At 48.3% G+C, this 13,232-nt stretch overlaps 1 pseudogene; it reads right to left on the bottom strand.

Annotated features, from left to right (window-relative positions):
* Nucleotides 1-4,209: 4,209 nt before the first annotated feature.
* LOC146201794 (uncharacterized) lies at nucleotides 4,210-5,429 on the bottom strand (annotated as a pseudogene).
* Nucleotides 5,430-13,232: the final 7,803 nt, after the last annotated feature.

Here is a 13,232-nt window from a genome sequence, read left to right as displayed (position 1 = left end):
CCGCCCTTCTTCTGGTGCCCTACGGCGAAGCGACCGGTAAATACCGTACGCTCTCGCCGCCTCCCACGGCAAGCGCCGTGGTATGGCTTCGTCCGAAGAATGCGGCGCGCACGGGAGATCCCGGCCGCCATATTCACGGCGCGTTAAAATGTCCGCCGCCGAAATCGCACCCCCATTCCCCAGCCGGTGAGTCAAAAGTCCTTCTTACGTAGCCTTGCACTTCCAAGCAAAACCACGTTGATGTATAGCTAGCCGGCATGCTCTGTATTTGCAAGTGCAATAAATAGCATTCGAGTAGTAACTATGTGTCGTCCCCGTCCTTTGCCCCCTTTGTTCCCTCCGCGGGTCGCTAGCGAGGACGTTGCACCTGCGGAGTAGGAGCGGGGCGGAAGACCGTCCCTCTCTAAACTCCACAGTCTGTGGCGGTGGAGGCGCCTTCTTCTCCCCGGGTGGCATTTTGCCCTTACAAAAATTAGTTTTGAAACTCTATTGTTGGACTATTGACCGCCTTTTGAATTTATTGAATTTCGATAGACATTCAACCCCAGCTGAATGCAATCTTTACAGGGCCAACAGAATTTTCATTGTGTTCTACCCAATAGACTTTTTGTGCAATTTTTTTTATGTGCTTTTTGTTGTCAGTTTTCAACGTTCACGAACAATTAGCGTGTACTGTTCATGCTGACCCATGTTTTTAAGTAGTTTTAGGCACAAATGATAAGAGCATGATGGGACAATTTCGTTATGAATTTTTGGTCTCACTTGTAATCAACTATTGGCCACATTCTGCAAAGGGAAATATAAGAGCAGCATGCAGTTGCGTGCTCGTTCATGTTATATAATAGTACATATTAACGGTGCACACTTAGCTCAAGCTTCGCAACACAGTAAAAATATGCCCTAAAAACTTCATGATGGCAAAGCCTCCACTAATAATGCAAATACATCGTTGAATGTCAATCAGAATCCGTAATGGATCAGCTTCTGTATGTCGCAGAAGGTAACTTTAGTGGTAGGACATATTTTATATTTATCATAAAACAAGTTCAGTGAGTCATCATACTAACAAACAGGATCCTAGATTGAACCTACCATGTAGGGCAGGACAGAGCTTTTTTAAACCAGTTCCAAAGTTCACTATATATATGCTTCATGGTCTGACATTCTGCCCAAGCATAGGTATTTTTGCCCGTAGCTTATTGCCGCAAAATGAGGTGCAGTCTGTATTGGAATCCTCCACCGCTCTATGTCTTTGGAGAGTTTTACTGTAATTTTTTCTTTTCTTTCCTTTCTTAAAGTGGACACCATGCTAAAATGAAGTCACTTTAAACATTGAGGGGTTCTAATAATTACCGATTGATCCCACGGATACTATAGAGTTAACACGCATAGCAAAAACATTCGCGTATGAAAAAAAAAAGAAGAAAAAAACAAGATTGCATGCGTCTTCTAACGGCGACTCTTCTTTTCAAGGACGCATTCGGCCGCCGCCTTGCTTCTGTCCGCATCCCACTTCCCCCGTGCCCCGCGAACGGCGCCAGCATGTCCGGAGAGGTCGAGGGTCGCTTCCTGTCGGCTGGGGGGAAAAAGGGGGGAGGGAGGAGGGGTTGCTCCCGCTTGGTCTCCGCTCTGTGCCTTCTCCGTGGTTTGTTTTCACGGAGATGACCTTGGCTTCAGCAGTCGCGCAGTGGGGGTGGCGGCTTTTCACCGAAGCTGTTCTTCTGCGCCCCGTTTTCTTTGCACGCAGACGCGGGTACGCTGAGTGCGGCGATATGCCAGTTCAGTTGGCGTTTTCCCGCCACCGTGGTCGCATCTTGCACTGTGAACGAAGCACCGTATGTAGGTTTTTCGCTGGTGATTATCACGAAGATCGTTTTGTTCAAATTGGAGCGCGAACGTACGAATTCAAGTCTTCGGAGGACTCCGCTCTTGGGCGGCAGCTTTTGCGCAAGGAGGACGTGTTTAAGAAGTTCAAGAGTCGCAGGCATTTTGGATTCTAAGCGAAAAGCCGGCGCGGGCGGAGGGAGCGTCTGCACTTTGGTGAGTGTTTTACTTTTTCCTGTTCTTGTTTGTGCCAGTCTTGTACAGTGTGTGTTACAAGGTGAAGCCCGCATGTAAATATTTCTAGCAGACAAACCAGCCTCGTCGGAAAAAAAAGGAGGGGAAGAGAGAGAGAACGAGGCTTGTCTCTACGCGGACGCTGGGGCCGATGGAACGCCAGCTGGAATGGCGACATTTTCTTTCTTTTTTTTAACCGGTGACCGTTTTTGACGGATTGTTCGGCACAGTGCTGTACTCTTTCGATACGCTACTCGCGCTGAGACGGACACATTATCGAGATCATAATATGCCTCTGTCACACATTGTGGATTATTGAATCTGTGCAGCTCCGCCATTTTTGCAGTGTTTGTTTTTGTTTCCACTCATTTTAGTGCCTATAGTTGGTAATTTTGCTTCAAGTTTTCTGGGTAGTAATGCTTGTGACCTGCGCTTTGCTATTTATATTCACAATGGGATCTTTGACGGCATCATATATTGTTTATCAGGGAGAAATGAACGATGTGGTAGTGCTGCCGAGCTGTGGAGGCGGCGGTCGATGCCGTCTAAGCAGTGAAAGACAGTGACAACTCATTTTAGACAAGAAATTTCTTGAGCTATGACGTGGAGCAGCGCACAAATGCCTTTGCTCTATTTTTAGGTTAGTATATACCGCAGCTTAATTATGATTTATATTGTTTATTTCAGCATCACATGCGAGGAGTTCCCGGACGTATCAGCGTTTTACGCAAAGAACAGCCTGGCGTCATACCTTGCACATGAATTGAAATAAAGCAAATAAACAACCCAGCTCATGTTATGGGTTCACCAAAGATGCATATTTTTTCTTTCTCATTAACGCGCATTTTTTATTTTGTGTTCCCTTTCCGCTGCGGATTAACAGAAAATGCTGCGTGATCAACGGTTAGCCAGGAGCAGGCACGAGGTGGTTTACATTAATGCAAAAGTAGCACAGCACATATCCTTGCTGCGGTCAGTCAACACATTCTATGTTCTGCTCGACCAATCAACAATTTAGTCAGTTTAGTGTAGGTTAATGAGTGAGTAAGTATAATGGGGCTTAAAAGATCAAGATCTGTTTTGTTCTTTTATGCCTCACTATGCTTATCATTAACCAGCACTGATCAGACAGGATTGTTGATTGGTCGGGCAGAACATAGAATGTGGTGACTTATCGCAGCTAGGAGATGTACTGTACTACTTTTGCATTAATGAAAATCACCTCGTGTCTGCTCCTGGCAAACCGATGGTCGTGTACTATTTTCTGTTGTTCAGGAGTGGAAAGGTAGCAGAAAATCAAAAAGCGTCACTTGCAGAGTTTCTGAAGCATTTGAGCCTGAAATCAACAGAATTTCAGTTGCGCGAATTCCAAAAGCGCTCTTAAGAAACACATGGGCCACTATTTCATAAGCGCTCAACAAGAGGTCAACACTGCATCATCCAAGATGTTGCCGATTATCGACAGACTTTCAACAGCGTGTATTGACACAACGCTTTCGAATTTCTATAGCAACCCTACATGCATTTTTGTAAGGGTGAGGTCGGTGGCGGGAGCACCAGGCGGCGTTCCGCCATTGCCACCTGAAGCTGGATGCTTTGGCTGCTTACCAGGTTTCCGGTTTGCTGGGGGCCCACGGCGTTCGGCCTTGGGGCCGGGCACCTTGAGCTGGCGGAATTTTCCTGTGCAGTCGCGGGAGTTGGTAGGGTGGGGCTAGTCCACAAACTGCACAGGACGGAGTGCATTCGTGAGGTGCCTTGACCCCGTCGGCGGTCGGCACCGTTTGACCACACAGGCCCCACTTTTCGTTTTGCGGCATCATTCTACCGCAAAAGTCGTCTGTTTTTCTACAAGACCCCCCCCCCCCCCTTTTTTTTTTAGTAACGGTGGCGTTCCCTGTACACCTGATATAACTGGGGTTCTGTTGTTCTGCAGGTCCCTGCCACAGTAGAAAATTTCTTTCTTCTGTAGGAAAACATTTTATTTTCAAAATTCAAATAGGGTTTAATTGACGAGGCAAGTTAGAGATATGATGCCACTTTGTGTGTAGATTCTAATTAAGAAAAATCCGGTAAGGCAAAAAAAAAAAAACTAGCAGTCATTGACGTCGGTATTTGCGTCACATATTGTCCAGCGCAGAACCAGAAACCAGATCACAGTCTCTTCCAATCTGCATCTGCAGTGGGGCCACGTAAAAAGCGTTGCCTTCAGTCGACTGCACATACTTTCACATGTGAAGCGTCTGGACTCCAGGCACTTTCCCTGCTTCTTTCCATTCTGCCTTCTTCTTTTCACGGAAATCTGCGAGCTCGCTCTGTGCAAGCTCTAGAATATAGACGTGCTTAAGCGTTCCTTGCAGTGCGTTCTAAGAAGCTGCTTGACGTTTGTATGGCCTCATTCGCAGGCTTTCTCGGGGTGTGGTGCGTTGCTTGATGTTTAACTAATCCACCGACGCCGTCGCAAGCATTCATGCCGAGAGGCTGAAAACATCCATTTTATCTTAAGGCATTCATTGTGCTATAGCTCATGAAACTGAAATTTATTCTTGAAGTGAGCAGGAGCTCTATCGCTTATGTAGGTTACTTTGGCGTAAACTGGTGCTTTGTCCTCGAGGTGGGCTTTGATCTTCGCAAAAGAGCGAAGCATGCATGAGATGAATCATGAGACATATCGTCGGAAATAACAGCGTAGTTCCAAGTAGATTTTCTTGACGTGGCAACGCATGTAAAAAACAGTAACCTGCTTTTTTTGTCAATTGTACTGCGTCAGGTACCACAACTGTCCAGTTCTCGGCAAAATCAAAATGCAAAACAATTTTCCCTTTCTCGCAGGCACGCTTTTCTTCGTGTACAGCTTTTGCTTGTACACATCGAGCATAGTTGTGAGGAATCCATTTATTGGCCATCCTTTGAAATTATCACATGAATGATGAGGCATTCAGAGATTTATTAACAAGTTCGCCAGAAGCCCAGTTAGCTATGAGCACCTCGTCCTCATCGCTGATGCCAAATTTTTCGAAAGTGAAAATTTCATCTTGAGGGCACCGGTCATAGCTCCCGAGGAAGCAAGATGTAGTAGGTTCCTGGCATACGCAGAAACGCTGCACATCTTCAGGAGAGAGGGAATTTCCGGATGCGTTCTGCAGTCCTACGAGGCACAACTGAAAGTTCGCACGCATAAACGCACACTTGGCACTGCGGAGCGCACTTCAACCATTTAGGAGGCAAGAATATTAATTTTGTGAGTCCAACATTGGAGGCGGGGTGAGCTATCTTGTACAGGCCTCTCGCAATGACCGCGTCATGAAACGTTTTGCTACCCATTCTTTCTGCCCGTCCCTCTGAATCCGCACATCTTTTTTGTTCCGACTTCGTCTGGAGAAATTTTCCTGTCGCACTTCCCTGCCTATGAACCGGTAACACTGTTGCTGTATAAGCCGTATGCAGTACGTATGAGCTGATGAGAACATGAAAGCTGATGAAAGATGAGAACATCGCAGGATGCAGGCGACGGTCGCGCACAGGTAACGGAGGGATGCCCGAATCGCACAATTGTAGCGTTAGGCTTCGCCGCGCAACTGTGGTTCAGTAATATATAACGAATTTGAAAGGACGCCATTTGTTAGAAACAACACAAAGTTCATCGTCGAATCAAAGTACGAAGCCAATCTAAAGGCGTTGCACCATCCAGAGTATAACGCAATTTATTTGGAAGCCCGTCAGTGCCTCGCAAACGATATGTTCAAGGCTGCGCGATAATGTCAGTCATGATGTGTCGAATGGAGCCCTGGTGCCGCATTCCGAGTTTGCATTATTATCGCAATTGTCGCTATCTTCTCGACCTCGAGATGTGATTGGTGAAACCACCGGAGTCGGATGTCACTACCATTTCCGGTTCTGGCGTTTCCACCAACAAGATGATTCGAGGTCGGGGAGATGGCGACACTTTCGATAACGACGCAAACTCGGAATACGGACCATGATGTTCGGGTGAATAGAAAGTCAGCCGTTAATAGTATATAAAATTTATTAGTGATGCACCCCTATTGGTGCGCCGCACACTCCCTGACGCCCTCAGAGTGAGTGTATAGGGACAGCTGTTCCGGTCCCAAAATAGATGCCCTCGACTTGCGTGGCAAGCTGAGCCGGAACTTAGCTGCCTGTAGGGACAGATGGGGATGGCCGTTTGGTGCCCAGCCTTCGCCGGTTCAAACCAGATAAATTGTCAGAGTCAGAAGTAACAAACAAAACAAACTTTATACACAGCAAGAGACGATACATACGAATTTACACTAATAAGAATACACGGACAAGAGGTTCACAGAAATGCAATGCAAAGCATGCAACCAAAGATGCTCAAATATAACACCGAGGCTTCACATCAATGGACAATGCACGAAAGGGTCAGAACAAATAAACGCCAATTTTTTTCACCGAGCATTCTCCCAGACCGCATTAGAAATTCGCATTAGAAATAAAGATTCGCAAGATTCGCATTAGAAATAAAACAAGCCAGTTCTTACTATATACTGAAAAGACAAATGCTGTTGACTCTAGTGACGATGATAACAATGACGATATGCTCTTTTTCGTAATTCAAAAAAAAAAAATTGATTGCAAAGTCATTTTTATTGCACTGTACATTATCTTCCTACCGAATACATCAAATTAGGAAAAAATAGGAATATAGTCGTGCCTTGTTAGTATGGACATTTTGGGTTGCGATAGAAACTGTTCATAAAGCGAGTCATCTATAATAACGAGTCATGAATAAAAACGAAAAGTATTTCATTGAGAAAACATATACAATTAATGGCCGCATTTTTAATTAAATTTGTTATTAAAAAGAGCCGAGCTGCCGATGCTACCCCCTTCTCCATGAATCCGTCGACCCGGAATGTCATGTCTATTCTTAAACCTTGTCATCCATCCTCTTCAGTAGCTGAAGTCAGTAATGCCTAGACAGAGCGTAAAATAATTTTTCTCAGCAAACATCACCCTGTTTTACTGAACAAAACTTCCGTAAGTCATCACAGGTAAACGGAGGAGAAGGAGCGGTACGCACCCATAATATTGTCGAGGCAACGAGCCTTCTCTTCAAGCATTTCATCGCTCACGACAGCACCATTCGCACGCCCATTCCCGAACCACATTAACGAGGCTGACTCCATTCCTTCGAAATGTGCTGGGCGCTGTTGGACTGTGGCTGACGCTGCGATGCCGCCTTTGAGCCATTTATCGGAGTCCTGTAGTATCGATGCTACAGTCGACCTGGCGAGGCTGAGGCCTAGTTGAACTTTGGTCCAGTCCCTCACGGCGTGGATTGACTTAGATGACTTTTGCCGCGTGTATTCAAGCAGCATCCACGCCCACGCGTTTGCATTTCTCCAATGCAGGTTCTGCAATGGCATCGTTTAGGCCTGCAGTGGTAGGTGGACCGCACTGTTTGCCAATGATTCCACGGACATGGGTTAACCACTTTTCTAATTACTTTATATTATTAAAGTTAATTCCCTCTCTCAAAGTTTGTAAACATGCGGTACATTGGTAGCACCGACTTAAGCAGCCAACAGCTTCCGCGCACTTAAAGAGGGCAATCGTCTAACAGCGATTGTACTGTTTTTAAATAAGCTCAGTTAGCAGCACAAGTAATAATAATGAGAAGCATTTTGAGCGTTCGGCGTGCCGTACTGATTGATATTCGAAAATTTCAAAAGCGTAATCTAATATCCTTCTATTCGATTATTGGAATTAACCAAAATATACATATATCGAATTATTGCAAGGCAAATCGAGCATGCACTATACATTTTGTATACATTTCGAGTAATTGACACAAATTCACTAAGGCCGCCGTGGCCTTTTAGTTCCACAACTTTTCGGAAAACTGTATCCCCGTGCACGAACGCCCCCTACCGTTCTGCAATGATAATTATGCGCGGGTTAGGGGATAGACTCAGCGCCGCTTTGCGGTTTATTCGTGTGGCGGCGTTTATATCGCGTAATGCTGCAGGAATAGTCATGTGAAGGGTGGCTCTACATCTCTGTCTCTTACAAAAGGATTGTTCTCCCTTTCTTCTTTCTTCACCGCAGTACTGTGCCACTGGAAGTCTTGAAAGAAATACAGAGAACTGTTGGCGAGCACTGGGTATACAGGCTTTATATGTGTAGATGACTATTACAAGTACATGACCGCATTGTGTCTCACCAGCCGCCCCGTGAACCAACCTCACGGATACTCGAGAGCAAGGTGCGCACCCCAGGCTCCGGTCAAACCCAAAATCTATCTGCCGCGATGGCGGGAGAGCACCACGCGAAATCCCCCGCCTGACCCCCCCCTCCACACACACACACACACACACACACACACACACACACACACACACACACACACACACACACACACACACACACACACACACACACACACACACACACACACACACACACACACACACACACACACACACACACACACACACACACACACACACACACACACACACACGCACACACGCACACACGCACACACGCACACACGCACGCACGCACGCACGCACACACGCACGCACGCACACACACACACACACACACACACACACACACACACACACACACACACACACACACACACACACACACACACACACACACACACACACACACACACACACACACACACACACACACACACACACACACACACACACACACACACACACACACACACACACACACACACACACACACACACACACACACACACACACACACACACACACACACACACACACACACACACACACACACACACACACACACACACACACACACACACACACACACACACACACACACACACACACACACACACACACACACACACACACACACACACACACACACACACACACACACACACACACACACACACACACACACACACACACACACACACACACACACACACACACACACACACACACACACACACACACACACACACACACACACACACACACACACACACACACACACACACACACACACACACACACACACACACACACACACACACACACACACACACACACACACACACACACACACACACACACACACACACACACACACACACACACACACACACACACACACACACACACACACACACACACACACACACACACACACACACACACACACACACACACACACACACACACACACACACACACACACACACACACACACACACACACACACACACACACACACACACACACACACACACACACACACACACACACACACACACACACACACACACACACACACACACACACACACACACACACACACACACACACACACACACACACACACACACACACACACACACACACACACACACACACACACACACACACACACACACACACACACACACACACACACACACACACACACACACACACACACACACACACACACACACACAGGTGAATGATTCCCAAGCCCCACTGACCGCGAGCATCAGGGGTTTCGTCAAACAAGATTTGCGGGCATTGCTTTACCTCTCTCCCGAACGGCCCGGCCCCAGTACCGTGTACACCGTTTAAACACAGTCACGGACTGCCAGCCGCAGCGCAGACCTACACGCACCCTCCAGGCACACAATATGCTGAAATACATTCCCAGACGCTGATGACATACGTGTGCGCAGGCGCATAGAGTGCCTGCGGCACGCGGCACTCTGTACCGCGGCACGCCGCGGGGTTCCGGCCTTGTCGAGGGAAAGAAGCTTTCGTTAACTGCTAACGCACCCTCCTCGGGCTTGACACTTCTTCCAGCTATCGGCTTGCCACTTACGAGCGCGCCTCCAGGCCCTGGAGGATGCCGGCTTCGTCCTCTCACTGCACTGGATCCCCGGCTATGCGGGTATCCAGGGCAACGACGAAGCCGACGCACTTGTCAAAGCGGCCCACCCCGACCAGGTAAGTATGACTCACCATGTATCTGCCTTTGACTTTTCCAGGCTCCCCCTCAAGAAGGCGGTGAGGGCCCTGCACCCTGATCGGCGCATCGCCGAGGGGAGGACATTCCACTGCCTGTCTGACAAGCTCGCCCGCAGGGAGCGAGCTCTCCTCCTACGCCTCCGCACCATAGGTTCCTGGACGCCCACGGAGCTGTATGTCCGTGGCCGGGCCCCCTCCCCAGCACACCCCTCCTGCGGTGATGCAGGAACGCTGGGGCACCTCCTCTGTGTGTGCCCAGCACACGCCCACCACCGTCGCAAGATGGAGGCAGTCTATCGGGCCCTTGGACTTCCTGCTGCCACCGAGGACCATCTGCTCTTCCCGGCCAGGAGCCCCCTGGCAGCCCACCGGCTCCTGCTGGCCTTCCTGGAGGAGCCCGGCCTGGCTGCACAACTGTAGCCTACAACCGGGCCTGCTGACCTGCTGGCCACAGCATTGGCGACGGAGCCGATGACGAGGACGACGACGAGAGCGACTCCACGATGATGACCCCCCCCCCCCCTCCCCTCCCAACATCCCATCTCCCCTTCACCCCGGACACCAAGAGTGCCGCCGCGAATTAAGGCCGGCATAACCCGTGTCCGGCATCCCCCCCCCCCCCTGAGAATAACCCAAAGACCCCTACCAACCTACCTACCTACACTTCAAAGAAGGCCGCGAAGCACGAATGTCGCCGTCCTCTCGCGCTGCATCGGACATCTGGGCGATCCAAATTGCGACCTCACTGCGACCGATCGACACAGCGCAATCTGCGACCGAGGGCCGGAACGTGACCGTCAAGGGACAAATGACCATGTTCGTTCTTTTTGGCTCGTAAAATAAACACTGTAACTATCTTTTTACAGAAACAACCAGTGCTGCCCGGACGAAGATACCCGACACCCTCGCGACGCCGGTTAAAGCAGACACAGGCAAATGGACGACAACAAACCTTACAGAGCTCAAAGCGTGGACTACAAGCAGGCCTAATTCAGTGAACTCTGCCTTGATTATCAGTTTTGGAGGTGAGGCTAAAATAACTATCTTCCTCCTCCTCCTTTTCTCGTACAACGTGACGTTCATATAGTCAACTTACTGAATTTGTGTTGAGGCCCGTTATTGGATATGTGTTGCGTCTTTTAAAAGATATAACAACCTTCGCTGTTTAGGCGGCGTAAACGCAGCGCTGCCGCTAAATATTCAGTGTTCGGCACACACTCGTTTTGCATGAATAATCGCAAAGGTACAGCGAATATTAGAACAAATGTTCAATCCGATTCAGAGGAACGATGTTGGCTTTCGCGGATACAGTGACGATGCTCTTAATGATAAATAGCTTTATTTTTTTATGTTGCGTACAACACCGACTATGATGTCAAAAGGCCACGATTTCATAAGAACAAAACGTCATTTACACCCTAGCTATAAGTAACAAAACAAGAACTGAAATTCGTAGAGGTTAAATCGATTATAGTGCGAAAACACAGGAAGCTACAGCTTCAGCTCTATCTCTGGCGCCATCTGGGAGCCTTTACGTCAAATGGCGGATGTTTAACCCTACTTATTAATGAATGAATACTTAAATTGCTTTCGGGACCGCCCCGTAGGCCATAGTACAAAAATGCGTAGCGATTTTTTACGCGCTGCAAGCTGAATTTCAGGAGTTTTGGGTCAGCGTCACCCACTCGCCCAAGGATCCAAGGGGCGAAAGGGCTCTGCTCATGCACAATTGCACACTTCCACTCCTCTATTTTCCTATCCCCCTAATCGATAGCGTCACCATATTCTAAAGCGCCTTATAAAAGAACAGACTGTCACTTGTCGCATGGGGCTATGCTTTAGCAAGCCAATGCTGAGCATTGGGAGACAGCGAATAGTATATTTAGTTGCCATCATAATATAACGCTTGCCAGGCACATTCAGAAATTTTGAACAGATTTTCAGGCCAATTAATGCTTTCTGGGCGCTCGGCGTCTATACAAAGCCGAAGTTTCCGTCCCGACCATCACTACACAGCGGCTGTCCGAGCGCCACCCAAGCAAAGTAATATACTCCAGAGGTGACAATTCCATGGCCTTAGCAGTGTGGTTTGTCTTTTTTTATTCTATGCTTTTTAGAGCATCCTAACTCTTAACCGCCGGCTCTAGTACACAGCACCTGAGTCGCAGGTCAACATGTCACTTTATTCAACCGTGATGGCACTTGAATTCACGTCGTGGAGTTGAGGTCCTGATAAAGTAACTGAGCCAATCAGACGAACAAAAAGTACTAATTCCTTCAGCGACATCTCTTGTTGTTGGTTGCCTTCTTGAAAAAAAAATGAGTTTTAGGCTCCATTTCCCCTCCCCTCCCCCCGCCACTCGGTCCAGCTGCCGGTATCCTTGTCTCATGATTGCTGCGTTCACCCAGAGCCACACGATGCTCGCTGTCTCCAGTCTCTTCCCATTCTCATTTCAGTCGCTCTTTTTTCGTTTTCGGGGGAGCCAGCGGGTAGGTGGCTTGAGTTTTTCTCTTTCGGCTGGATCATCATCTTCGATTCCTTCATTCACGGACTCTTGACCAGGCTCCACACGTGCTGGCCAGTTGACAATCTGCGCGCCACATTGGAAACATCTGTTGGTGGGAGCCAGACGAGCCGGTACTTCAGGATGTTTGTTAAGCTGAGCCACCGGCAGACTCTCCGTTGAGCGATCTTGTATTTCGAGGCTTTTAAACATGGCTACAAACTTGTCGTCACAACCATTGCCTGCCATTGAAGCGGTGGGATCAGGTAGGCCCCTACCTACACCAGTCATCGCAGTGCATCGGCTGCATCTCACGTTGGGAGGCATTGGAGTGCTCTCTAAGGCTTGCATTTCATTCTGAGCATTGCCGTCGGGTTTTTCAGATTCTCGCTGAGATATTGGTTTCCAGATTGCACGGCCAGTGATAAAAAACTGCTCCAATTCTGGTGCCTGTACAGCCGTTTTGCGAGCTCGACCGGCTGCGCTGATCACCCGACGAAAAGCAAGCATGTCTTCATCGGCGGAAAAAGCCACGTCACCTCCGGCGTAGCTGTCGATGACTGTAGTTGGATAACAAAGACGGTGATCGTTGCAATGCTGCCAGGTATCTGGTCCACCGACATCCCCAAAAGGCAAGTGCCCTTCATACGGGCCT

Source organism: Amblyomma maculatum, chromosome 1 (genome assembly GCF_055883805.1).
Source record: "Amblyomma maculatum isolate TAMU_Amacu chromosome 1, ASM5588380v1, whole genome shotgun sequence".
NCBI classification, from domain to species: domain Eukaryota; kingdom Metazoa; phylum Arthropoda; class Arachnida; order Ixodida; family Ixodidae; genus Amblyomma; species Amblyomma maculatum.
Note: the sequence above shows the minus strand (reverse complement) of the source record. Positions and strands in the feature narration are given on the sequence as shown.